This window comes from Ursus arctos, unplaced genomic scaffold (assembly GCF_023065955.2).
Source record: "Ursus arctos isolate Adak ecotype North America unplaced genomic scaffold, UrsArc2.0 scaffold_14, whole genome shotgun sequence".
In the NCBI taxonomy this organism is placed as follows: Eukaryota; Metazoa; Chordata; class Mammalia; order Carnivora; family Ursidae; genus Ursus; species Ursus arctos.
Genome location: NW_026622808.1, coordinates 53,042,483 through 53,070,022, shown reverse-complemented (window position 1 = coordinate 53,070,022; position 27,540 = coordinate 53,042,483). Strand labels below are relative to the sequence as shown.

The window sequence follows — 27,540 nt, the reverse complement described above, 5'->3', positions numbered from 1 at the left end:
AAGTAGAATATATACACAATGGAATATTATTCAGCCATAAAAAAGAATGAAATCTTGCCATTTGCAATGACGTGACTGGAGCTAGAGAGAACTATGCTAAGCGAAATAAGTTAAAGAAAGACAAATGCCATATGAGTTCACTTATATGTGGGACTTAAGAAACAAAACAAATGATCATGGGGGAAAAATCAGAGAAGCAAACCAAGAAACAGACTCTTTTTTTTTTAAGATTTTATTAATTTATTTTGACAGAGAGAGAGAGAGAGAGGGAACACAAGCAGGGGGAGTGGCAGAGGGAGAAGCAGGCTTCCCACTGAGCTGGGAGCCCAATGCGGGGCTCGATCCCAGGACCCTGGGATCATGACCCGAGCCGAAGGCAGACGCTTAACGGCTGAGCCACCCAGGCGCCCCAAGAAACAGATTCTTAACTGTAGAGAACAAACTGATGGTTCCCAGAGGGGAGGCAGGTGGGGGGGTGGCTGAAATAGGTGATGGGGATTAAGCAGTACACTTGGTGTGATGACCACTGGGTGATGTATGGAAGTGTTGAGCCACTATATTGTAAACCTGAAACTAAATTACACATTGTATGTTAACTGACCGGAATTTAAATAAAAACTAAAACAAAACAAAACAAAAACCCAGATGTGATTTGGTGACCATCATTCACTTTCACCCTAATCATAGTCAATTATCAAAAGGGGAGTGTTGAAGTCTCCAACTCGGATTGTGCATTTGTCTATTTGTCTAAGTATGTTTTTTGCCTTGTAGATTTGGAAGCTCGTTATTAGCTGCGTACTCATTTAGGTTGGTTACATCTTCTTGACAGCTTGATCCTTATACGGTTATGAAATATTCAGGAGACCTTTTTTTTTTAAAAAACCTACATTAGAAGATGCCACTTTCATTCTTAAACCCCTTCAAGACTTGTCACTGCATTTTAAATAGTCACACACATACCATGGCCCATAAAAGGCCCTGCAGGATGGGCATGCTCTGCCCCCCTCTCCAACCTCATCTTCCATCAGTGGCATTCTTTCACCTCCTAGCCTAATTTAAGGTTTTTCTGGCTTCAGGGCCTTAAACTTTCCATTATGACTCTGTTAGTGTCAAAGTCAGCAGAGGCTGGGGAGCAAAATAACTCACTTACTATGGGGCCAATAAGCTTTTGCTTCTGTTCCTACATATGGTCTTCTCTGTCGGAGATGCTCTTAAGTCTTTGCCGAAACAGGCACTAACATATAAATCTCTTTCAGAAGGAAAATAAATTGAAATTATGGATTTATTTACCAAGGAATCATTTTCTTGGAATGTTCTCTCACTTCACTCCCTAAGTTCATGACATCTTGAAGTGAAGGAGATAAGGTCTCCAAATGTGTTTACAAAGAGCATCTTTATTGGGGTGCCTGGGTGGCTCAGTTGGTTCAGCATCTGCCTACGGCTCAGGCCATGATCCCAAGGTCCTGGGATCGAGCCCCACACTGGGATCCCCGCTCTCAAGGTCCTGGGATCGAGCCCCACACTGGGCTCCCTGCTCAGCGGAGAGTCTGTTTCTCCCTCTAGCCCTGCCCCCTGCTTGTGCTTTCTCTCTCAAATAAATAAATAAAATCTTAAAAAAAAGAACATCTTTATTGACTCTGAAATACATGTGCAGCCTCTGATCCTTTAGTCAGTTTCAAGGTTTATGAGCTGTTGTCTTCTTTTTCTTTTTTAAAAAGATTTATTTATTTATTTTAGAGGGTGGGAGTGGCAGAGGGAGAGAGAGAGATCCCCAAGTAGACTCCCTGCTGAGTGCAGAGCCCAACTCGGGGCCTGATCCCACGACCCTGAGATCATGACCTGAGTAAAAATCAAGAGTCAGAGGCTTACCCGACTGAGCCCCCAGGCGCCCCTGTGAGCTACTGTTTTAGATAATTGCCCAAAGAATCACAACTATGATTCGTGTGGAAATGGATGATGTTCCCACATCGTACCTGCTGATGTACATGACTTGGCAGTAACTTGTTGTGAGTCTGTCCATTGAGCTCCACGGGGCTTCTCTAATTTATGATAAGCACCTTCCCTGTTCTGTCAGGGAAGTGCCCCCAAAGTCTTCCCCCATGTGAAGCAGAACTTTCCACTCACTGTTCTGCAACACCCAGCTCTGACTTATCCTTTAGATCTGAGCTCCGAGGTTACCTCCTCAGTAAGATTCCCAGAGAGCCTGGAGAGCCCTCCCCTCCCCTTTCCCAGTCTCCTCATCACAAAACCCTCCTTCCTTCTTTCCACCACTTTTTACACCAGTGGCTTTTGTTGAATTATTTTCTCATTTATTGCTTGCTTCCTTGATTAGATTAGAAGCTCTGTGAGGGCAGAGATGCTGTGTGTCTAGTCAACTTCTGAAGCCCATGTGCCAAGCACAGTGCCTGGCATAGAGATGAGGTATCCAATAAATACATCCATGAACTAAGGAATTCAACTGCTGAGCTGCCGCAGAACCACTATAAAACCTTAAATAGGCTTCAAGGCTGATGGTAGATGAGGACAGGCCCTGAGAAATGAGATGGTCTGTGAGCAAATGAAATAAAGAAGACTCAAGTTCCTGAAGAGAAAACCAACATAACACCACCCACACCAATGAATGTCCTTTTATTTGTGTGTCCAATACATCTCCCTCCTCTGTTGACGGGACAACTAGGTGCTAAGTATATGATTCCATTTCCTTACCTCTCAAGCAGCTCTGAAAGGCCCTGACAACTGAAGGAAAAGAAAAGGAACCAGAGGAGGAAGGGCAGAACAGAAGCCAAGACAAAGAAGCCATTCAGATCCAAGTAGAACTGAACTCCAGCGAGGGAACCTTTGGAAAATGACATCAATGATAATCAGAAGAAGGCAAAAATATTTAAAGAGGGTTAAAGCAGGAGGTGGAAAGAGAGAGGAGGAAAGGACAGGGTTTCATGAAGAAGAGAAGGTGAAGACATCTATGTATACGGGAAAAATAAAGAGACTTGCTTATAACTAAAATAGCCACAATCCAGCTACACGGAATAGGCAAGGCACAGTATCCAAGTGTACTAAATGGGATTGTGAGTCAAGGCATGGTGCTGCCATGGAAAGGCATGAGAAATACACACGTTATTTCAGTGTGCGGAGGTGAACGGCTCTGGAGATGGATGGTGGTGAGGGCTGCACAAGAGTGTGAACGGACTCGGTACCACAGCACTTACACACTTAAACATGGTTCAAACGGTTAAAAACATTTTATATTGTATATAGTTTATAATAAAAATGGGGGAAAAGGAAACACAGGCACCGTTATTATATTTTTTCAATTGAACTTCGTTTTACACAACATGCTTCATGATGTCACTTAACCTATTTCTACCTTTGTGAATTTTCACCTCGCTAAGCCAAACGTATTTGCAGAGTTTTTCCAAGATCATCTTCCATTCTTTCTTTTCCACAATTCTATCAAGTCCCTGTCCTTTTTCGTTTCTTTTCTTTTCTTGTTTTGAAATATCAGTCCTCCAGCACCCTTTTCTCCAGGCAAGATGTCTGTCAAAGTTGACCAAGAGGACACATTGGCCAAGAAAGGAGCAAGGAGAGCCTTCCCTCTGCTACCTGCGTCCTCTAACAGAGAGCCTTCTCCTGGGGCAGGGGGGTGGGCAGACTCTGGGAAAATATTTGGTGACCCCTGCTCCTTCTCATTCTACAGAAAATCCAATTGGATGGAATAGAGCTTCTGTGGTTATCTGGACTTTCTGCTCTGGAACCAAAATTCCAAAGTCTCCAAACCAAAAATAGAAAGGAAAGGAAATTCTACGTATCAACGTGAATCTGCAATCTGGTAAAAATAAGTACCCCTTTCCTCCACCCTTCCTTCATTGTCCTTTTGAAAAAAGTGCACACTGGCCCTATATTGAAACAGGCTATTACAGACACAATAATTATTGAGGAAAGAGAAAAAGCTGAATAATAATGAACATTTCTACTGATGTCGGGGTAATCTGAAACATCCTCTCGTAAACAGAGGCGGAAATCTGAAAAATGCAACACTGTGATCAGAAGAGATTATAGTCCAACACCCACGTAAACATTAATCCCATAAAATAATTAGGTAGATAAGATACTATTCTGACTAAATAATTATAATAATCATAACCACTCACACAGCACTTATTATGTGTTACTGTTCTGCTAGCTTTCCCATGTCAAATCGTTTAATCCCTACAACAACCTAATGAACCAGTACTATCATCCCCATTGACAGTTGAGAAAACTGAGACACAGAGAGGTTAAGTTACTTGCCCAAGGTCACAGAACTATACAAAATATTCAATCAGCAGACATTTTTTAAAAATAAAGTAATTTAAAAATGTAAAGGAATAATAATCTCTTTGTATGTTAAACCTCATTCTGGGCATTTCATATACATTGATGCTAACACCTCAACAACCTTGCTAGGATGGTAATATTACCCCCGTTTAACAGATGAGCTTACGTGGCGTACCCAAGGTCACCACGAGAAAATGGCAGCACCAGGTGAAACCAGGGCTCTGTGACACCAGGGCTATGCTGATTTTCACCTAACACTAACCAGACAGGCTCACAACGTGAATGACGGATGTGGTCAGTCAGAGTAGTTGCTCTCAAACCTCTGTGTACCTGACAATCGTCTAAGAAGTTTGTTTAAAAAGATACCCAGTTGGGATGCCTGGGTGGCTCCGTCGGTGAAGCGTGTGCCTTCGGCTCAGGCCACGATCCCGAATGCATAGGGCCCTGAACAAAGGCTGAGGGTTTGGACTTGATCCTACGTGGGAACAGACACTCTGGGAAGGTTCTGAGCTCAGAATTCACGTGGTGAGAGTAGTATTCAAAACCCACAACTCCAGGAGCAGCCTGCAGGAGGGAAGGGACCCAGATGGCGGAGAGACAGGTAAACAGGGCGATACAATCACCCTGTTCTCTATTACCACTGTCGTATTTATTTTTTGTATTAATGTAAATAGAGCCAGACCTAGAACACCTGGTCCGAAAGAGGCCTGTACTTTCATGGCGTGTCCAAGTCCTTGCAGACGTGAGCAGAGAGCTTCAGTACCTTACGGAAAGCTTCGATGGTCTTGTTTTCCTCTCTGACTGGTTTGCCATTTAAAAAAATTCTCCAAATTACACAATGCACGAATGCATGCTTGTGTGTATAAAAACACAGACAAGGCAGCAATCTGTGGTGTCAGAAATTCAAGTTGCTCTTTTCCTGTCTATCCTCCGCACACCACTACTCCGAGCGTCCACACCCTCTCTCTTTTCATTAGAATGAACTAATGGTAACACTTCAGTGAACATGACCCCGATGGTTTCTACACATTTATCTATACGTATGTGTGACTGCAGTACGGCTAGGCATTCAGATCTCAACTCAGCTGTCACCTCCTCAGAGATCCCCCTCCCCGTCACTCTTTAAACTCATAAATTTTTTCCCCATAATTCTTATTACTACCTGAAATTAATGTATAATTAACTCTTTTTTGGGGTCATTCTTTCTTGATTGGGATGTAAGCTCTGTAAGAGCAAGAAAATTTTAATGTCTTGCTCACAATCATATTTCCAGGGACAGCCACATAGTTCGGGCCCAATAAACACCTTTGAATGAATGGCTGTGTGTATAAATGTTTGTGTGCACATATATACACACACAAACATATGTGCTTTTGGTTCTTTAAAATAGCGGTGGAATCATGCTACACATACTTGCTAATTGTCTACTTTGAGATAGTTTCCTCTCATTTTGGATGTGCAGAGAACAAAGGACTTTCTGTTCAACGTTGAATTCTCAAATATCCTATTTGATAATGTTAAAATAGTTTAAGTTGGGGGTAGAATCATGAACACTTGGAAAGTATTGTTCCCTTGTAGTGCTTTTCCCGTTTTTTTAAAAAATATATTGGGAATTTGTACAGAAATAGATACCCATTTTTTATTAAATGGTGATCGACCATTTTAACAGTTTTGAGATTTAAGGTTGTTCATTAAATTACCAGCTTGATAGGGTGCCACAGGAGACAATTAGTGTATCAATTTTTATTTTTGCTTCTATTGTGCCCTCTTGTGGAATTATGTGTAACTTACATGCTCGTTTCTGTGAAGTTTTACAAAAGAGCAGAATGCGCCAAGGTCACGACTACATTCACACATGGTCCCCATTAACAAGCCAGACTCCTCTGATCAGTTTAATCTTTGATCTCCACGCAAACAAGAATCAGACCGCCTCTGAGCTGGGCAAATAAATGATGGCTTTGTTTAGAATGATTCTCCTCTAAAATTCTGGCTCATCAAATTTGTATTTGGTCTTTGATTTCATCATCTCAGCTGTGTGGCCAACTGTTGTATCTGCCCGCAGGACGTTTTCCACAGGCCTGGCGTTACTAAAGGTATCTGCTTTCTCGGGTGCATTCTGAGATAATGGCTCTCTCAGATCTTCCATCTGCTTCTCTCCCTTTTGGCTTTCTTCCTCCTGTTATCAGGTGTTGCCATCCCAGCCAACAAGTACACACTATCTTTCCCTGTTGACTATAGACATCCTGTTAGCCATGGCAACTGTCATTTGGAACAGGCTAGTTTTTAGTCAGATGGTGCCTCCCCAGAGGATCCGTTCTCTGCTAGGGAGTTGCTGGAAACGGGATCATTGGGTCACCAGGAACGGCGGCTCTTCACAAGAACTGGAAGTTTTCTAAGAATGTTTTCCCTTTCCTTATATTTGAGAATTAAATCCGACCAGCATTTACTGAGTATTTACTGGGTACAAGGCTGGACACTTTTATAAGCGTTGTATCTTCAAATCCTCGCTCTACTGCCCCTTGAAGCGTTTGCTAAAGCCCTGGTTATAAGTACATGCTTCTTTCCTTCCTCCCTCCGTTCATTCATTCGTTCCTTCCTTCCACCCACCCACCCGTCTAAACAGTTTTACAGGCCTTTTGTGAACACATACCTACCACTACTCTAGGTGCTGGAGATCAAAGATCTTTCTCCTGATAGGGTGCACATGCTAGGAAACAAATAAGCACATCATGGAGTTTTCTAAGTTCGAGGACAGCAGAGGGAAAAGCAAAGTGAGAAGGTGGAGCAATTTTAAATACAACAGCCATACTAAACAGCAAAGCAAACACATGTGTAGTTTTGTTATATCCACTGAACAGTGGAAGGACCGAAGTTTCCGGGGAGGAGGCATTTTGGGACACTCTGTAATGTTTTGGTGATGTACAGGAGAAATCTCAGGCTCTTTGAAACTGCAAGAAGTAGAGCGGAATAATTATACTATAGAAGAAACTTGGGCTAATTTCAGGCACCTCATTTGTAGAGAGGATACAAATCAGAGTTGATGAAATCATAACCCTAAAGAGCCTCGCCTGTGTTACGTGCAGCAGACACCGCATGGTCTTTGGGCACCCACAACATTCCTCTTTCAGGGGTATGTCCTGAAGATCTCTCTTCAAGCCCATTTCTCAAACTATTTGCAACCGCACTTCGCAGTAAGAAATGCGTTTACATCGTGATTCTAGTACACGCATATGTAAATACATAAAACAGTAACAAAATTTCGGAAGTGGTATCTGCCCTTACTATATGCAATGCATGCACATTATTCTTTTCTACCTTAATTTTTTCTAAATCTGATCGTAATCCACTGAATTGATTTGAAGAGTTACCAGTAGGTAATTTTCCACAATTTGAGAAATACGAGGGTTGAAGTTAACAAAGGCTTGGTAAATAATTAAATGCAGATGGATAAACAGAGAGACAGACAGGTGGACAAATTTCCACGTCTCCCACTGCATTTCCTACTTTCATAGCTAACAACCAATTCTTTAAACCGCTTTTTTGGATTTGTAGCTTCATGTCGCTAAATAATATGCTAAAACAACCACTTTTTCTCTGAATTTATAGCACTTCTGACACCAAATGTGTCAATTCTCCCGCACTGGGCATCAACCGGGCGTCCTACAGTTCAAGTGTGACACTAACTACCTGAGTTGGTGCAGACCCCATAGGGAAGGGCCCAGTCGGCCAAGACGGCCCCTCCCTTTACATAGTACTCGGTTCTCAGGTACCCACACTCTGCCTAACTTGGCTTCAAGGACAGGACAGTCCCCATGATCTCCTGCTCAAGTTGGATGATTTGCTAGAAGAGCTCAGAGAACTCAGAGAAACACTAATTTTTATGGGTTTATTATAAAGAATAAAGGGTACAGATGAAGCGGTACAAGTGTGAGGTCCCGAGCACAGGAGCTTCCGTCCTCACAAAGCATGGACTGTGCCACCATCCCGGCACACGGACGGATGTGTTCACCAAGCTGGAATCTCTTCGAACCCCATACTTTACAGATTTTTATGGACGCTTCATCACACGGGCACGCTAGTTTATTAACTCCATCCTAATCTCCCTCTCCTCTTCCCACCGGATGGGAAGCAGGGTTGAAAGTTTCAAGCTTCTAATCATGCCTTGGTCTCTCTGATGACCACCCCCACCCAGGAGCCCACCAAGAGTTTTCTCATGGGAACAAAAACCACTCATGTCATCCAGGGAATTCCAAGGGTTTAGAAGCTCTGTACAAGATGCTCCTATCACCCCAATCGCTCAGGGAATTACAAGATTTTTTAGGAGCTGTGTCAGGAAGAAGGTCAAAGACCAAATACTAGAACAAAATGTATTCCTAGGACCCCGTCACTCAGAAAATGGCAAGAGTTTTAGGAGCTATGTGTCAAAAACGAGGGGCAGAGCCTGAATATGTATTTCTTGTGTCACACATGCCCTGTGTGGTGACTTTCTACCATGGAAGATAATTTAGCTCCCTTTCACACAAACTCCCCACCCTGCCATGCCTCTCAGCTACATACTTCTCGTCACCCAATAGAGCATATCAAAATACTGTTTAGGTCAATATACAATGTTATCTTACGATGGCCATGCAAACACTATTTCTAATCAAGGCACGGAGTGAACCACAATACTTTATCTTTCTATACAATTCTATTTTCCCTGGAATTAATACTTGTCTTTTTTGCTGCTAACATTTTGCTTGGTTTTATACATATTTGGCAAAGTTATTCCACAGCTTCCTGATTGGCTTTGATCAAGATGTTGTGTGGCTGTCACCTTCCTTGTCCTGAGACTTCTTTTATGTCTCTCTGTGGGATTCCTTGCTTCCGGGGTCCCACATCATCCCCTTTCTTGATGTACTCCTTCATTCTGGTGGAGCAGTCTATCAGCCGCTCCCTGAGAGAAGACTCAGAGGAGGTAAATATTTTAAAACTGCGCACATCTACGAACATCTTGATTCTACCCATATGATTGATTTGTAGTTTGGCTGGGTGTGGAATTCTAGGTTGGAAATGATAATGTTCTGAATTTATAAGGCATTGCCCCAATATTTTACCCAATTCCACTACTGCTGTTGAGAAATCTGGAGCTCTTCTGATTTCTGACCCTCTGGATGTGAACTTCCCCCCTTATTGGCACCTAATATGATCTTTTCTCCCTATTGTTCTCAAAGTTCAAGTCCTTTCTTCCATTTGATGTGGCCTGCTGTTGAATCCCTTGAATTTTTCAGTGCGGTTATTGTATTCTTCAGCTCTGTGATTCTGTTTGGTACTTTCTTATATTTTCTATCTTTTTGTTGAAATTCTCGCTTTGTCAATGCGTGGTTCTCTGACTAGGGTGAGCAACTTTATTGCTGTTATACCTTTTTAATCAAGTGAATCACTTATCTCCATTTCAGTAGGGTCTGTTTCTAGTGTTTTATCCTGTTCTTTTATTTGGAACATATTCCTCTATTCCTTCATTTTTCTTGACTCTCTGTGTTGGGTTCTGTGTATTCGATAAAACGGCCACTCTCAGTCTGGATAGAGGGATCTTGTACAGGAGATGAAGCTTTTCAATCAACCTCAAACTAGGCTGTCCCTCAATGATGATTCATGCCACCTTCTTTGTTCTTAGTGGTTCCCAGTGGTTGACAGTGTGCTAAAACCCATTTTGATATAGGTGGTATGGGTGTTTTCTTGCTTGCCAAATATGTAGGAACCACTCAGCTAGTTCTAAATTGCTTTCAGAGGGAACTGTTCCAAGTGTAGTGGTAGACTCAGTGTGTCCACGAGAGAAGGGGAGTCCAGGAGGTTCCTATGTTGCCGTCTTGGCCTGGAACCCTGAAAGTTGAAGCCAACTTACCTGATGTTGTGTGCCTTTTTTTTTTTTTCATTTAATGTGATAGTCTTTTGATGGGTTCCCTCAATCTGGAAATCTGTATCTTTGTGTTCTGAGAAATTTTCTTGAATTAATTTCAAGGCTGATTCTGACTCTTTGTGTTCTCTGTTTTCTCTTTCCAGAACTACTATTGTTCAGATGTTGGATCTGTCCTCTGTCTCCTCGTTTCACTATTCCCCCATCTCATTGATTTTTATTATTACTCAGAAAATTTCCTCAAGTTTTTCTGCAGTTTTTCTGTTGAGTTGCTCATTTCTGTTACCACATTTTGAATTTATAAATATTCTGGTTTTAGTCTCTAAATGTTTCTTTTTTTTTTTTTGGTGGAATCCCATGCTTCTGCATGTAATATCTTCTTTTATTTCTCTGAGGATACCAATGACAATTTCTTTAGAAGTTGTATTTATCCTGCATAGATTATTTTCTTTAAGTGGTTGTTTTCTCTTTGTTTGTTTTGACCTCTGTCTTTCCTGTTGGAGGGGTTCTTCAACTATCTAGCGATTTCTGGATTTCCATTAGTATTTAAGAGTCACTTGAAAGCATGTAGAGGGGACTTGTCAGCTGTGTGCTTCAGTGTAGAAAGTGCTTGCTGTGCCGCCTTGATAGGGAATCCCCAGATGTCAGTGTCCTTAAATCCCCACAGATATTTCTTTCAAATCCCTACCTAAAAGGCATAAGCATAACCTTGTAAGGTTCTGGGAACTATGTGAGAGTAAAAGGTTTGGAGTCTTAACATTCATATGTAAATTTTTTTTTTTTTTAAGATTTAGTTATTCATTTTAGAGAGAGAGAGCATGCACATGAGTTGGGGGAGGGGCAGAGGGAGAGAGAGAATGTCAAGCAGACGCCACGCTGAGCATGGAGACCAACATGGGGCCAGCCCCATCCCACAACTTCGAGACCATGACCTGAGCCAAAATCAAAAGTCAGACGCCCAACCGACTGAGCCACACAGGTGCTCCCATGTGTAAGTTTTTGATTGAACCTCATGTTTCAACATGATGCCTTCAGTTGTGCCTTACCTTTCCTAGTTCAGAGATACTCTGTTTTATCTTCTCTACAAATAAAAACTCCAATCTTTTGCCCAGGGTAAGAGTGAAGCAGAATCCCAGTTACATGGTATAAAATAGGCAACCTGGGAGTCTAACTGCTCCCTGAAGAGACTTGAACCAAACCCCGTGATTTTAGGTTCATCTTTACTGTCACTTCCAGACATAGCTGGTGCCACCAAATCACTGGCCTTTTGGAGGTTGTGTCATGTAAATCGATTACTTCTGGATTTTCCTCACTGCTGGTTAAAGATTGACAGATGTCTCAAGGGAGCTAAGTTGGTTACTACCATTCAAAATATATTTTGAGCTCTAACTGCCTCCTCTCCTTTTCTTCTGTCTTAGAATAGAAGGTTCATGCTCTTTAAAAAATGAATTATGAATTTGAATATAGTTTTAGGAAACAATGAATTTCAATGTAAATGTTTCGCTTGCCATCTGTAATCAAACCAAGCCCGGGTGATTAAACTTCTCTTCCATTCTCAGAGCCCCTAACATCCTTTCAATCAAGTCTTCTGATTAACTCACACTGAGTCAATTATGATTGCTTGCAACCAAAGAATTATGTTACAATAGGTAATCAACAAATATTAGTGTTGATTCTTATACTATGCTTCATAATAAACACGGTGATTCCAGAACTACTAGGATGGTAGTCATGTTGGGGGCAAAAAGATAATTTGCTACAATGTGTCTGATATTATAATAGCAGTGCTCCCTGCTGAGGCATGTTATAATTGTTCTGTGTTGGTTATGGCTTGGCCAACTAGACCAAAAAAAAAAAATTTGTTGTTATTGGCCAAGATAAGGTCCTTTTGGGAAAAAAGTTAATAATCTCAGTGGTTTCATGCCACATATCAGTCCTCATAATAATAGCAACTATAATAAAAATATCAGCTCACACTTACTATGTGCCAGGCACAGTTCTTGAGGGTGTTAAATATATTAGCTAATTTAAATTTTCACACTATTGTTGTGAGTTGGTAATATTCTTATTCCCATTTTACAGATGAATAAATTTAGGCAAATAAAAGTAATTTCCCCAGGTTACAAAATGGTAAGTGGTAGAAGCAAGAAGCAAGATCTGAACATATTTGGACTGTTTTAGAGTCTGCAGTCTTGTTTGTTTGTTTGTTTGTTTGTTTGTTTGTTTGTTTGTTTTAGAGAGTGAGCAAGCATGAGCAGGAGAGAGGAGGAGCAGAGGAAGAGAGAGAGAGAATCTTAAGCAGGCTCCCCGCTCAGTGCAATGTGGGGCTTGATCTCACGACCCTGAGATCATGACCTGAGCTGAAACCAAGAGTCAGACACTTAACTGACCAAGCCACCCAGGCACCCTAAGTCTGTGGTCTTAACAAGCACACCATACTGTTTATATATATGTCAAATTAATTTCTATCTCCATTAAATGCTTCCTAGTACTGTGGCTATTAAGTTTCTTAAAGGCCCTGCTCTGTGTGTACGTGCATGTGTGTGTGTGTGTGTGTGTGTGTGTGTATGTGTGTGTGTGTATTCCTCATCCTAACAAAGTAAAACGGCCTCTCTGAAGGCTTAAGAAGAAGGGTTACAGAACTAGTCATTTTTAAATAGATTTTATTTATTTATTTGAGAGAGAGTGAGCGCTCCAGTGGGGAGAGGGGCAGAGGGAGAGAACCCCAAGCGGATCTGCACTGAGTGCAGAGCCCAACTGAGGGCTCAATCCCATGACCCTGAGATCATGACTGGAGTCAAAATCAAGAGCTGCTCAACCGACTGAGCCACACAGGTGCCCCAGAACTAGTCATTCTTAAGCCAGATAGCTATCTATTCGTTGTCTCCAGCACGTCTTCCAACCCTCTTTCCTGTGAAAAAACAAATCTCTATGGTTCAGACGCTGGGGACCCCTGTTGCCCATGGATGAGAATGTGATTTAACTTGGGCTAATCAGAGTATCTTATCTTTCTGGCCGTAACAATTGTTCAGGGAGGAGCACATGAGCCGCGTAGGGCGATCACAATACACCCCAGGATTTTTAGGACAGTTATTAAGTACCATGCTTTTGCTTTCTCTGATAACAGCTTCACCGAAATATAATTTACATATCAATTCATCCGTTTAAAGTGCATGATTCGATGTTTTTTAGTCTATCACAGAGTTGCGCAACATCATCACAATCTAATTTTAGAACATTTTCAGCACCTCAAAAAGCAATTCTGGACATGTTAGCAGTCAGTCCCTCTTCTCCCCAACCCTATTAGCCCTAGGCAAGCACTAATTTACTTTCTATCTCTATAAATAGATTTGCCTATTCAGGACATTTCATATAAATGGAATCATATCATATGGTGATATTTTTGAATGGCTCCTTTCACTTAACACGTTTTCAAAGCACACCCATACTGTAGCATGTATCAGTACTTCTTTTCTATTTACTGCCACGTACTATTCCATTTCATGAACATACTTCATTTTATTTATCCAGTCACCAGTGGTTGGATGTTTGGGTTATATCCATCTTTTAGCTCTTAAGTATAATGCTGCTAGGAGTATTTGTGTACATATGTTTTTATTTCTCTCCATTATCTAGAAGTGGGGTTGGTGAGTCATATGGTAACTCTGTGTTTAATCTTTTGGGGGAAATGGCAGACTGTTTTCCAAAGCAGCTGCACCAGTTTACATTCTCACCAGCAGTGCACAAGGGTTCCAGTTTGTCCACATCCTTGCCAACATGTGTTGTAATGTCTTTTTTGATTGCAGCCATCCTCGTGGTGTGAAGTGGCATCTCAATGTGGTTTTGATTCCATTCCCCTGACGACTAATGATGTTGAACATCTTTTCATATGTATATTTCCCCTTTTTATATCTTCTTTGGAGACGTGTCTATTCAGATCCTTTGACCATTTTTTAATTGGGCTATTTATCTTTTTATTATTGAGTTGTAAGAGTTATTTATATAGTCTAGATACAAGTCCCTTAACAGAAATGTGATATGCAAATATTTTCTTCCATTCTATGGATGTCTGTATACTTTCTTGATGAGACTATATGAAGCACAAAGGTTTCTAATTTTGATGTACTCCAAATTATCCAGGTTTTTTTTTTGGTTGCTTATGTTTTTAGTATCGTATCTAAAAAAAAAACACCAAAACACTCTCTAATCGAAGATCGTAAAGATTACTCTTATGTTTTCTTCTAAGACTTTTACATTTTTAGCTCTTATTTTTAGGTCTTTGATCCATTTCAATTGATTTTTGCATATGGTAGGAGGTAGGGAATCAACTTCATTCTTTCAAAAGTGGATATACAGTTTTCCTGGGACCCTTTGTTGAAAAGATTACTCTTTCCCCATTGAATTACTCTGTAACTGTGAGGGTTTATTTCTGGACTCAATTCTCTTCCGTTGGCCTATGTGTCTATCCTTATGCCACTACTGCATTGAGTTGGTTACTGTACCTTTGTAGTAAATTCTGAAATCAGGAAGTTAGAGTCTTCCAACCTTGTTCACCTTTCCCAAGATTGTTTTGGATATTCTGGGTCCCTTGAATATTTTTTCCTTTCTTTTTAATAAAGATTATTTTTTAAGAGCAGTTTCAGGTACACAACACAATTAAGAGGAGGTACAGTGATTTCCCCTGAAGCCCCGTCTCTACATATGCATAGTTCCCCCTATTATCAACATCACTCACCAGAATGGTATATTTCCTACCAAGGATGAACCTACATTAACACATCATAATCACCCAAAGTCCATACTCTACGTTAGGGTTCACTTTTGGTGTTGTACATTCTATGGGTTTGGACAAATGTATAGTTGCATATATTCATCGTTGTAATATCAGATAGAGTACTATCACTGCCCTAAAAATCCTCGGTGGACTGCCTATTCATCCGCTCCCCCTGGCTGTCCCTCAACCAGGCAACATTTTTATTTCTCCATAGCTTTGCCTTTTCCAAAATGTCATATAATTGGAATCATACAGTGTGTAGCTTTCTCAGGTTGGATTCTTTTACTTAGTAATATGCATTTCAGTTTCCTCCATGACTTTTCATGACTTAATAGCTCAATCTTTTTCAGCACTGAATAACATCCCATTATCTGGATGTGCTACAGTTTATTTAGCCATTCACCTGCCATGGGATATCTCGGCCCCTTCCAACTTTTCATAATTATGAATAAAACTGCTATAAATATTCAAGCACAGGTTATTGTGTGGACATAGGTTTTCAGCTACTTTGGGTAAATACCAAGAAGTGCAACTGCTGGGTCCCACGGTAAGGGTATGTTTCATTTTGTAAGAAACCACCAAACTATTTTCCAAAGTGGTCGTACCATTTTGCATTCCCACCAGCAATGCTTGAGAGTTCCTGCTGGTTCACACCCTCAGCAGCATTTGGTGTTATATTACAGATTTTGGCCATTCTAATGTGTATATAGTGGTATCTCATTATTGTTTTAATTTGCATTTATCTGATGATATGTGATATAGAGCATCTTTTCATATGCTAAATTGCCATCTGTATAATTCCTTGATTAGGAATTGGTCCTAATCAAACATTGGTCCATTTTAAAATCAGGTTGCTTGTTCCCTATTGTTGAATTTTAAGAGTTCTTTGTATAGTTTAGAAACAGTTCTTTACCATAAATGTCTTTTGCAAATATTTTCTTCGTCTATGGCTTGTCTTCCCCTTCTCTTGAGATTGTCTTTCAGAGAGCAGAAGTTTTAAAATTTAACAAAGTCCAGTTTATCAATTATTTCTTTCATGGATCATATCTTTGGTGTTATATCTTAAAAACCACCACCCTACCCTAGGTGATCTAGGTCTTCTCCTGTGTTACCTTCCAGGAGTTTCATAGTTTTGCATTTTATATTTCAGTATCTGATCCATTTTGAGTTAATTTTTGTGAAGTGTGTAAGATCTGCATCTGTATTTATTATTTTGTGTATGGATGTCCAGTTGTTCTGGCACAACTTGTTGAAGAGACTATCTTTATTCCACTCTATTGCTCTGTTGTCAAAGATCAGTTGACTATATTCATGGGGGTCTATTTATTCTATTTAGGCTCTCTATTCTGTTCCATTGACTGTCTATTCTTTTGCCTATACCCCACTCTTTTGATCACTATAGCTTCACAGTAAGTCTTGAAGTTGGGTAGCATCAATCCCTCAACTTTGTTCTTCTCCTTCAATATTGGATTGGCTACTCTGAGTCTTTTTCCTGTCCGTATGAACTTTAAAATCAGTTTGTTGTCATCTATAAGATAACCTGGTGGGATTTTGATTGGGACTGAGTTGAACCTACAAATCAATTTGGGAAGGAGTGGTATCTTGACAATATTGAGTATTCCTATCCTATTAAGGTCCTAAAGCTTACTTTTTTTTTTTAAGATTTTATTTATTTATTCATTCGACAGAGATAGAGACAGCCAGTGAGAGAGGGAACACAGCAGGGGGAGTGGGAGAGGAAGAAGCAGGCTCATAGCGGAGGAGCCTGATGTGGGGCTCAATCCCATAACGCCGGGATCATGCCCTGAGCCGAAGACAGACGCTTAACCGCTGTGCCACCCGGGCGCCCCAACCTAAAGCTTACTTTTAAAGATCCATTAAGTATATTAGCTGTAGGGTTTTTTGTAGATAGTTTTTATCAAGTTGATAAAGTTCCCTTTAATTCCTAGTTTACTGACAATTTTTTATCATGAATAAATGTTGGATATTGTTAAATGTTTTTTTCTGCATCTATTGATAAGATGACATGATTTTCTTCTTTTAGCCTGATGATGTGATGGGCTACATCGATTGACTTTTTAATGCTGAACCAGCCTTGCATACCTGGGATAAATCCCACTTGGTCATGGTATATAATTCTTTGTATGTTTTTTAAAATTTGATTTGCTAATATTTTGTTGAGGATTTTTGCATCTATGTTAATAAGAGCTATTAGTCTGTAGTGTTCTTAATGTCTGTCTGACTTTGCATTAGAGGAATGGTGGCCTCACAGAATGAGTTAGGAAGTATTCCCTCTTCTTCTATCCTCTTAAAGAGATTGTAGAGAATTGATACAACTTCATCCTTAAATGTTTGACAGAATTCACCAACCTCTCTGGCCCTGGTGCTTTTTGTTTGTAAGGTTATTAATTATTGATTCAATTTTTCAAATTTCTTTTTCTTAAGTTTTATTTATTTCAGAGACAGAGATAGAATGCTTGCACATGGGGGGAGAGGCAGAGGGAGTGACTCTTCAAGCAGACTCCCTACTGAGTGCAGAGCCCAATGCAGGCCCAATCCTAGAACACATGAGATCATGACCTGAGATGAAACCAAGAGTTAGACACTCAACCGAATGGGCCACCCAGGCACCCCTGATTCCGTTTCTTTAATAGACATAAACCTGTTCAGAGCATCTATTTTTTCTTGTGTGACTTTTGACAGTTTGTATCTTTCAAGGAACTGATCCATTTCATTTAACTTATCAAATTTGTGGTCATGGAGATGTTAATAGTTTTTATTATTATACTTTTAATGCCCATCAAAAGGAATCTGTAGTAATGATGTCCCCTCTTTCATTTCTAATATTAGTAATTTGTGTCCTCTCTTTTTTATTTAGTTAGCCTGACGAGAAGCTTACTGATATTACAGTCCCTTGGATTTCCATATGAATTTTAGGATGAGCTTGGCACTTTCTGCAATGAAGCCAACTCGGATTTTGCTAAAGACTATAATGAATATGCAGACAATGTTGAGGACTAATGCCATCTTAACACTATTAAGTCTTTCAATCTATGAACATGAGCCTTCTTTCCTTTTATTTAACTCTTCTTTAATTTCTTTAAACAACTCAATTTTCAGAGTACAAGTTTTACACACATTTTGTTAAATTTATTAAGTATTTTATTATTTTTGTTATTATAAATGGAATTGTTTTTAAAATTTTAGTTCTGGGTTGCTCATTACAAGTGTTTAGAAATACAATTGTTTTTGTGTCTTGGTCTTGTATCTTGCAACCTTACTAAATTTGATTAGTTATCATTTTTAGAGTGGATTCCCTAGGATTTTCTATATATGATATGATGCCATTTGAAGATAGAGATAGTTTTACTTCTTTCTTTCAAATCAGAGTTCATTCTATTCCATTTTCTTGCCTGAATGCCCTGACTAGAACTTCCAATACAATGATGAACAGAAATTTTGAAAGCATATAACTATTTTTCTGATCTTAGAGGTAAAGTATTCAGTCTTTTACCATTAATTTAAGTACAATGTGAGGTTTTTGTAGATGCCCTTCATCAGGTTGAGAACATTCTCTTTTATTCCTAGGGTTGAATGTTTTTATCATGAAAGTGTATTATATTTTGCCAAATTTGTTTCTGAGATGTTCATAACATATTTAATCTGTCTATATATCACATTACATTAATTGATTTTAACATGTTAAACCCTTTGGGTTCCTGGGAAAAATTCCAGTTGGTAATGGTGTAAGATCCTTTTTTGAGTTGCTGGATTCTATATAGTAGTATTTGTTGAGGATTTTTCCATCTACATTCACGAGTAATTGCTCTGTAGTTTTCTTTCCTTGTTTTTTTTTTTTTTAAGATTTTATTTATTTAATTGACAGAGAGACAGCCAGGGAGAGAGGGAACACAAGCAGGGGGAGTGGAAAAGGAAGAAGCAGGCTCTCAGTGGAGGAGCCTGACGTGGGGCTCGATCCCAGAACGCCGGGATCACGCCCTGAGCCGAAGGCAGATGCTTAACGACTGCGCCACCCAGGCACCCCTGTAGTTTTCTTTTCTTGTGATGTCACTGTATGGTTTTGGTAACAGGTTAATATGCAGCCTAATATAAATAATTGGGAAGTATTCACTTCTTTTCTGTTTTTTTAATTAATTTTTAAGAGAGGTAGAGAAAGGCAGGGGGAGGGGCAGAAGGAGAGGGAAAGAGAGAATCTTAAGCAGGTTTCATGTGTAATGCAGAGCTTGACACAGGGCCTGATCTCATGACCCTGAGATCATGATCTGAGCTGAAATTAAGAGTCAGATGCTTAATGAATAAGCCACCCAGGCACCTGTTTTTTTTTTGGTGTTTTTTTTTTTAAGAGATGAGCAAGAACTGGTATTAATTCTTTAAATGTTTGGTAAAACTCACCAATGAAACCATCTAGTCCTGAGCTTTTCTTCATGGGTTTAAAAAAAATTACTAATTTGAAGTTGTCCATTTCATCTAATTATCATTCAGTTATTTATAGTATTGCTTTACAATTCTTTTTATATCACTAATGTTGGTATTCATCTCCCCTCTTTCATTCCTGACTCTAGTAATTTGAGTCTTCTGTCTTTTTCTCTCTTGCCCAGAACTCTGAGATCATGACCTGAGCTGAAGGCAGATGCTTAACTGACTGAGCCACCCAGGTGTCCCTGTCAATTTTGTTGATATTTTCAAATAATCAACTTTCAAGTCTATGATTATCCTCCATTCTTTTTCTCTTCTCTACCTCATTTTTTACTCTAATCTTTACTATCTCCTTCCTTGTTCTTGCTTGGATTTAGTTTGTTCTTTTTAAGGTGACTCAGGCAGAAAGTTAAGTTACTGATTTAGAATCTTTCCTCATTCGTGAGGTAGCAGTTTACAACTATAAATTTCAGTCTAAGTACTGCCTTACCTGCTCTCATAAGTTTTGGTATACATATTTTCATTTTCATTTATCTCAAAGTATTTTCTTGGCTTTATTTGTTTGTTTTTAGGTAGGTCCACGCCCAGCATGGAGTCCAACATGGGGCTTGAACTCATGACCCTGAGATCAAGACTTGAGCTGAAATCAAGAGTCAGACACTCAACCAACTGAGCCATCCCGGCACTCCATATCCCAAAATATTTTCTAATGTCTTCTGTAATTTCTTCTTTGACCCACTGGTTATTTGGGAGGGTGTTGTTTAATTTCCACGTTATCTGTGAGCTGCCCAAATTTCTTTCTGTTTTGACTTCTAATTTCATTCCACTGTGCTCAGAGAACATACTTTGCATGACTTCAATCCTTTTAAGTTCACTGAGGCTTGTTTCATGTCCTAACATATGGTCTATCCCAGGAATATTCCATATGCACTCAGAAGAATGTGTGCTCCACTGGTGTTGGGTGGAGCGTTCTATAGATGTCTACTGGTCCAGTTGGTGTAAAGCGTTGTTCAAGTTTATTTCCTTGTTGATGATCTAACTATTATTTAACCCATTATTGAATGTGGGGCATTAAAGTAACCCATTATTACTGGTGGACTGCCTATTTCTCCCTCCAATTCTGTCAGTTTGGGCTTCATGTATTTGGGGGCTCTGTTGTGAGGTGCAATATATATTTATAATTGTTATATCTTCTTTGTGGATTAACATTTTTAGCATTTAATGTGCCTGTTTTTCTCTAATAATTTTTTTCATTCTATTTTGTCTGATATTAGCATAGGCACTCCAGCTTTCTTGTGGTTCTCTTTGATGTCTTTTTCCATCTTTTTGCTTCCAGCCTATTTGTATCTTTGGAACCTAAGGTATGTCTCCTGTAGACGGCACATATTTGGATGATACGTTTTTTTAATCAACTATTTCTGGCAATTTCTGCCTTTGGATTGGATTGTTTTATCCGTTCTCATTCAATGTTATTGATGTAGTTGAATTTATGTCTGTCATTTTCCTTTCTGTTTTCAGTGTGTCTCATGTCTTTTTTGTTCTTCCGCTCTTCCTTTACTGCCTTTTTTTTTTTTTTTGCATTCAGTGGGTATTTTCTAACATAGGTTTTAATTTAGTGATTTGTTTTCACCATATTTTTTCTCAGCGGTTGCTCCTGAGCTTACCATGTATGTCTTATCAAAATACACTTCAGAAGTATACTAACTTAATTCTAATGAGATATACAAATGTTAATCCTATATAGCTCTATTTCTTGTCTCCATTTTTGATGTCATTGTACATATTACATCTATACATGTTACAAACCCCAAAATATATTGCTATAATTGCTACTTCATGTAATTTTATGTGTTTTAAAGAAGCTGAGAGAGGAAGGAGAGCAAGGTTATATTTAGGGAGTTTGTTATATTAACCTTCTTCTACCATTTCTGATTTTCTTTATTTGTTCCTGTGGATTTGAGTGACTATCTGATATCATTGTTTTATCCCACACAACTTTCCTCCACTCCAACCTCCTTTGTGCTATTATTGTTAAATATATTACATTTCTATATTACAGTCCCAACAATACAGTTATATACATATTGTCTCATACATTGTTTTTAAAATCAATTAAGAGAGTAAAGGATAAGAAACATTCATCATAGGGGTGCCTGGCTGGCTCAGTCTGTAGGGCATGCAACTCTTGATCTCCAGGTTGTGAGTTCAAGCCCCACACTGGGTGTAGAGGTTACTAAAAAATAAAATCTGAAGGGGTTCCCAGGTAGCTCAGTCAGTTGATTGTCTGACTTTTGATTTTGGCTCAGGTCGTGATTTCGGGGTCATGAAATCAAGCCCCGTGTCAGGCTCCGTGCTCAGCGCCGAGTCTTCTTGAGATTCTCTCTGTTCCTCTCTCTCTGCCCCTCCCCCGCTTGTGCTCGCTAAATAAATAATAAATAAATAAACAAAATCTTAAAAAATCAAATAAAAAAAGGAAATATTCATTATAATATTTTCTATATAATTGCCTTTACTCATGCTCTTTTTTAAAAATGTGATCTGGAGTCATTTGCTTTCAGCCTAGAGAACTTCCTTAGTATTGCTTGTAAGGCAGTTCTGCTAGCAACAAACTATCTCAGTTTTCTTTACCTGGGAATGACTTGATTTCACATTTTCCCCCCCTACAAAAAGCTTTATTGTTTCCATTTCATCCATGTCTTGGAAGAGGGCTCCAGGGTGGTTGAAAAGCTGCCTAGTGGCTGCAGGAAGAGGCTCAGGCACAAGCCTGGCACCAGGGGGAGGCCAGAGGGGCCCCTCAAATGTTGCTGGGCTTCAGAGCGCTCTTAGTCATGCCTGAGGGTGAGCCTTTCGAAAAGATACTTGCCCAGCTCAGCCTGGGGACCAGCCACTCCACGGAGGTTAGACAGCTGGTGGTCCGTCTTCTTGATGAGTTTTACCTCCTCCAACAGGAAGTGGTTCTCCAGGAAGTCACAGAGATGGGGGTCTGCCTGCAGAACCCAGGGCATGCAGATCCAAAAGGGCCTGGTTCGGGTTCTTCTCTAGAACCAGGGGGGCTTCCTTGGCCTCTGGGGTTTTACCCCATTCATTTTGGGATGGCTTCTGCATGTCCTGGAAGAGGGCACAGTGGCCACACTGGTTTTGCATCTTCCAGAGATCCTCAGTGCCCTCATTTCTTCTTAGCCAACTTATGGAAGAAGGGGCCCACGCCCTCCAGAGCCATGTCTTCACAGTGGAAATAGAGGCCCAGAGAGAGGTAGGTGTAGGAGGCCATGCATGCTGACCAGGCAGTTGACAGCAGCCTCCACCCCTGTGAAATAATTCTGATGAATCTGGGAACTCCTGGTTGGTTGGTAATAAGGAGTGAAGCTCAAAATAGGGTATTGGCTGGTCCCGGAGGAAAAGGGCAGCAGAGAAGATGGCTCTGAAGGTTGTGACAGGAAAAAAGGTTGGAGGGTGGTCAGAGGGTGAAGGGGTGACCCTGGGTCTGTTCCATCCGAACACTGTTGAAGGAAGAGACAGCTCTGCAGGATTGCTGGGTGTACTGCCTAGTCTACCTTCATTTTTAAAGATAGTTTTGATAGGGGGCGCCTGGGCGTCTCAGTCCATTAAGCGGCTGCCTTCAGGTCAGGTCATAATTCCGGGGTCCTGGGATGGAGACCCGCATCGGGCTCTCTGCTCAGCGGGGAGCCTGCTTCTCCCTCTGCCTCTGCCTCCTGCTTTGCCTACTTATGCTCTCTCTCTGTCAGATAAATAAATAAAATCTTAAACAAAAATAAAAATAAAATAGTTTTGCTAGATAAGAGATTTTGGGTAGACAGTTTCCCCCCACCTTTTGGCACTTCAAATATGTCACCCCATGGCCTTCTGCCCTCTGTAGTAACTAAAGAGAAATTTGCAGCTAATCTTCATGGAGTGCCCTTGTATGTAACAAGTTGTTTTTCTCTTGCTGCTTTTAAAACTTTATCTCTGTCTTTCAGGATTTTTTATTATGATTATCTGCATGTGGATCTCTTTGAGTTTATCTTAGAGTTCTTTGAACTTTGATATGTACATTGTTTTTCATCAGATTTGCAAGTTTTCAACCATTATTTCTTCAAATAGCTTTTTCCATTCCTCTCTCTCTCCCCTCTGCTTCTGGTGCTCCCATCACACTTGATGTGTTGCACATTTCTCTCAGTCTCTGCTCAATTTTATTATTTTCCCCTATTCCTTGGATTGAGTGAGGTTTATTGATTTATCTTCAAATTTACCAATTCTTTCTACTTTAATTTCAAATCTGCTGTGAGCTCCTTCAATGACTTTTCATTTCAATCATTGTACCTTTTAACTCCAGAATTTCCACTTAGCTCTTTCAATGAAAATTATGAAAATAATTTTCATCTCCTTATTGATATTCTTCATTTCATGAAACACTGTCATCATATCTTACTTCTTTTTTTTAAACTTAAATTCAATTACCCAACACACAGTACATCATTAGTTTCAGATGTACTGTTCAATAATTCATCAGTTGCATAACACCCAGTGCTCATCACATCATGTGCCCTCCTTAATTACTTTACTTCTTTAAGCATGGTTTTCTTTTGTTGCTTGAATGTATTTATAATGGCTGCTTTTTCTATTGTGTGTGTGTGTGTGCGTATGCATGGTAGATTGCTTTTAATTACTGACAGCTGGGGAGGGCTGGGAGCCTGTGAGGTTTTGGTGCCCCTACCCTCCTGGTCAGACCCTCTGGGACCAGGCCAGTGTCCACACATGCTGAGCCCACACCAGCAGACCCCCAGGGCTGTACTGGGTCCCCCAGGGATGAGACCCCAGCAAGTGAGCAGGGCGAGGCCTGGCCCTTGAAAGGGTGAATTCTTTTTCTATTAAATCTGACATCTGGGTCCTATCACAGGCATTTTCTATTGCTTGCATTTTTTCCTGTGAATGAGTCACACTTTCCTGTTTCTTTGAATGCCTCATATTTTTTTGATGAAAAAAATTTGGGTAATATATTTAGCATGTTAATAAATGACAGCATGATGATGTATTTTAGGATATGTTAGATAATAGATTTTAGCAACTCCAACCTACAGGGCTTATTGATGCTGTTTGCTCATTTATTTGTTTAGCATCTTGCCTGGACTATTTTAGTGAAGTCCATTTCACCCACTGCATGCAGCCTATGATGTCGTTCCTCAGTGGGTGCAGCCTTGGGCATGCACGCAGTCACCCTGAAATGACAGTGGTTTTATCTTTGACCGACTCTTCCTCTAATCTTTCTGTTAAACTGTCTGTTGCTGTTGGTATTACACCCAGCTATTAGCCTCTACTAATTGCTAGCTGATTGCTCTATTGTTTTTGAGGCGCAAATTGCTCCTCCATCTGGTACAATTAAATTTAGGCTCATATGAAGGATCAGTTTTTAAGGCCAGTCTTTGAACATTGTTCTGCCACCAAGAGGGCACTTTTTATCTCTTTCCCTGGTTCTCTCTTATAAATTAACCAGCCAATATTTTAATTTGTGGCTCTCGTGAAGCTACCAGCTCCCTCTCAATTACGGAAGCCTCAGAACATTGGCTACATTTGCCTGGAATTTAAACTCTATGATACAGATGAGAACTGCTGATGACCTGTCCCTCCTAAGACAATACCATATCTCTCCACTGGGAGCTGGAGAGAAAAGGATCCCTATACTCTTGACTGAACTGTCTAGAGTTGACTTTCCATCATGCTAAGTTGGAAGGGGAGATGGAGGGAGTAGGTTGTGGTTCAAATGTCATAGATTCTCCCTCTTTCTTACCAAGTTTTAGTGTATCAGGGAAAAAAACTCAGCATGTCTGACTCCATGTGGCTTCTACTACGCTTGCTGCTATAACCTACAGCTTAGAAACTTCTCCTTTAGCCCTGCATGTACGTAGTCATGTTAACCATCAAAGAAATTTTGCTTACAGCTAAGATTTGCAAGAACTGCTTTCTACCCAAACCTACCTCATCCAAGGAGATAAGGAAGCACATACAGAAATGACTATGCTATGCTTAACATTTATAGGAATGACACAACCAGATTCCTGTACACAAAGATCAACCGACCAAGGACAAACAAGTTTTATGACCTTTCTCAGATATCTACAGACATCACTGACCTTCTGACTCCAGCCCTCCTTACTTCCACCACCACCCCCGCCCTTTGCTAACATAAAAGAAGCTCGAGTTTCATGCCAAGGGGAGATGATTGTTTAGGACAATAGTCTGTATCTCCTTGGTTTGCTGGCTTTCCAGGTAAAGTCACTTTCCTTACCCCAACATCTTGCCTCTAGACTTGTGGGCCTGTCATGCAGTGAGCAGAACAAGCTTGGACTTGGTTACATTAGATTTTCTTGAATAATCTGTTTCCTCATTTGCTTAGGCCCTAACTTGGCATAATGCCCAAAGATTCTAGATAATTGCTTTAAAAATAATTTTCACCAGGGTTGCTTGCGTGGCTTACTTGGTTAAGTGTTCAACTCTTGATTTCAGTTCAGGTCATGATCTCAGGATCATATCGAGCCCCGTGTCAGGCTCATGCTCAGTGTGGAGTCTGCTTGAGAGTCTTTGCCCTCCCTCTCCTTCCCCCTCTGTTCCTCCCCCCACTCATGCCCTCTCTCTCTCTCTCTAAAATAAATAAATAAATAAATAAATAAATAAATAAATAAATAAATAAAATTAGTTTTCACCAGTTATGCTTGCCTTGCTGGTGAGCATTTCCACAGAGCTCTTCTGCCACCATTTTGGAAGTAGTCACCCTTCCTGCTCATTTTTCCACTAAACTAAGCTTCTAGAATTTAGATCTCAGGCTGTTTCAAGCAATCATTATGTTCCTAGAGTGAGCTTTGCAAGGAATTGAGGGAGAGACACAAAGAGCCTGGGTGACATCATGGGAGCCCCTGGATCAGCCCTATGCTTGGGATCATCTGAACTTCAGGGTCGGTTAAGCCAAAAAATTTCCTTCTTTCCTTAGCGAGTTGGAGTTGCGTTTTTTACATGTAACTAAGCGTTGTGACTAATATCCTGAATGTCAAACCTTTAATAGTGTGTGAGTAAATGATAAGGATTGTGGAAAGCTTGTTCGACAAAATTGGTATTTAGGGTCATTTTTATGTGACCCTTTGATAGCTCATCTTGTCCCAATAATTTATGGCCTCTTGATGCTTAATGAAATATAGAGACATTACTTATCGTGTTTCTAATACATGTTCCTCTTAATAAAGATTTTTAATATGTTCCTATACATCTGTCAATATTTGTTGACATCCAAAGCGTTGGTGCCAAGGAAGACTCAATGTTGACTGCTAATGCTGAGTTATAATATTAATAATAGTACAGAGGCCTGACCGTAATTATAAAAAGTTCTTATAAGTCATGTAACCTCTCTTTTCCATTAGCCTGCAGCTGACTCATTAGATATCTCTGGTAAGCACATAGTTTCCCAAATATTGGAACTAGTTACAAACCTCTTAAACTGTAAGTGGAAAATGGAAAGATTACATATTGTTACTTTTTTTTTAAAGATTTATTTTATGTATTTGAGGTAAGGGGAGGGTGGGAGGGGCAGAGAGAGAGGGAGAGATAATCCCACACTGAGTGCAGAGCCCGATGTGGGGCTCGATCTCATGACCCTGAGATCACCACCTGAGCTGAAACCAAGAGCTAGCACTTAACCAACTGCGCCACGCAGGCACCCTTACATATTGTTATTCTTGATGTGATGTAGAAAATCTAGGTAATCTAAGATTTTTATTTATTTGGCATGATATTCCTTTGAAATATTAAAGGATGGGTCGAGTTTGTTAGAAATATAGAAATATCCAGAGAATTCAGGAAGAATTTATAGGTCAAGGCTGTAAGCAATTTTATCCTACTTCTCATGACAATATTCTTCCCTAACTCCTTCCTCTGAGATAGATGCTTATGGCAAGTGTTGGGAGCAGGAAAGACATCAGACATTATTATAATCTTGGAATTTATCAAAACTTGGTTTAAAAAGGCCTTTCTCCCTGGGTGAGACTTACATAGCACCTTAACCTAATGTATATTTCCGTACTGGGTGCTGCTTGCCAATAATCTGAAGATTCTGCAATTCATTGATTTCTGTCAT

The 27,540-nt window shown here is 40.1% G+C and overlaps 1 protein-coding gene and 1 pseudogene across 2 annotated transcripts in view; both read right to left on the bottom strand.

The window, feature by feature from the left end:
* The window catches only part of GXYLT2 (glucoside xylosyltransferase 2), an 89,732-nt gene that overhangs the window by 29,758 nt on the left and 32,434 nt on the right, over window positions 1-27,540 (bottom strand). The window lies entirely within an intron of this gene.
* Window positions 1,720-27,540, bottom strand: LOC113256584 (ferritin light chain-like; annotated as a pseudogene).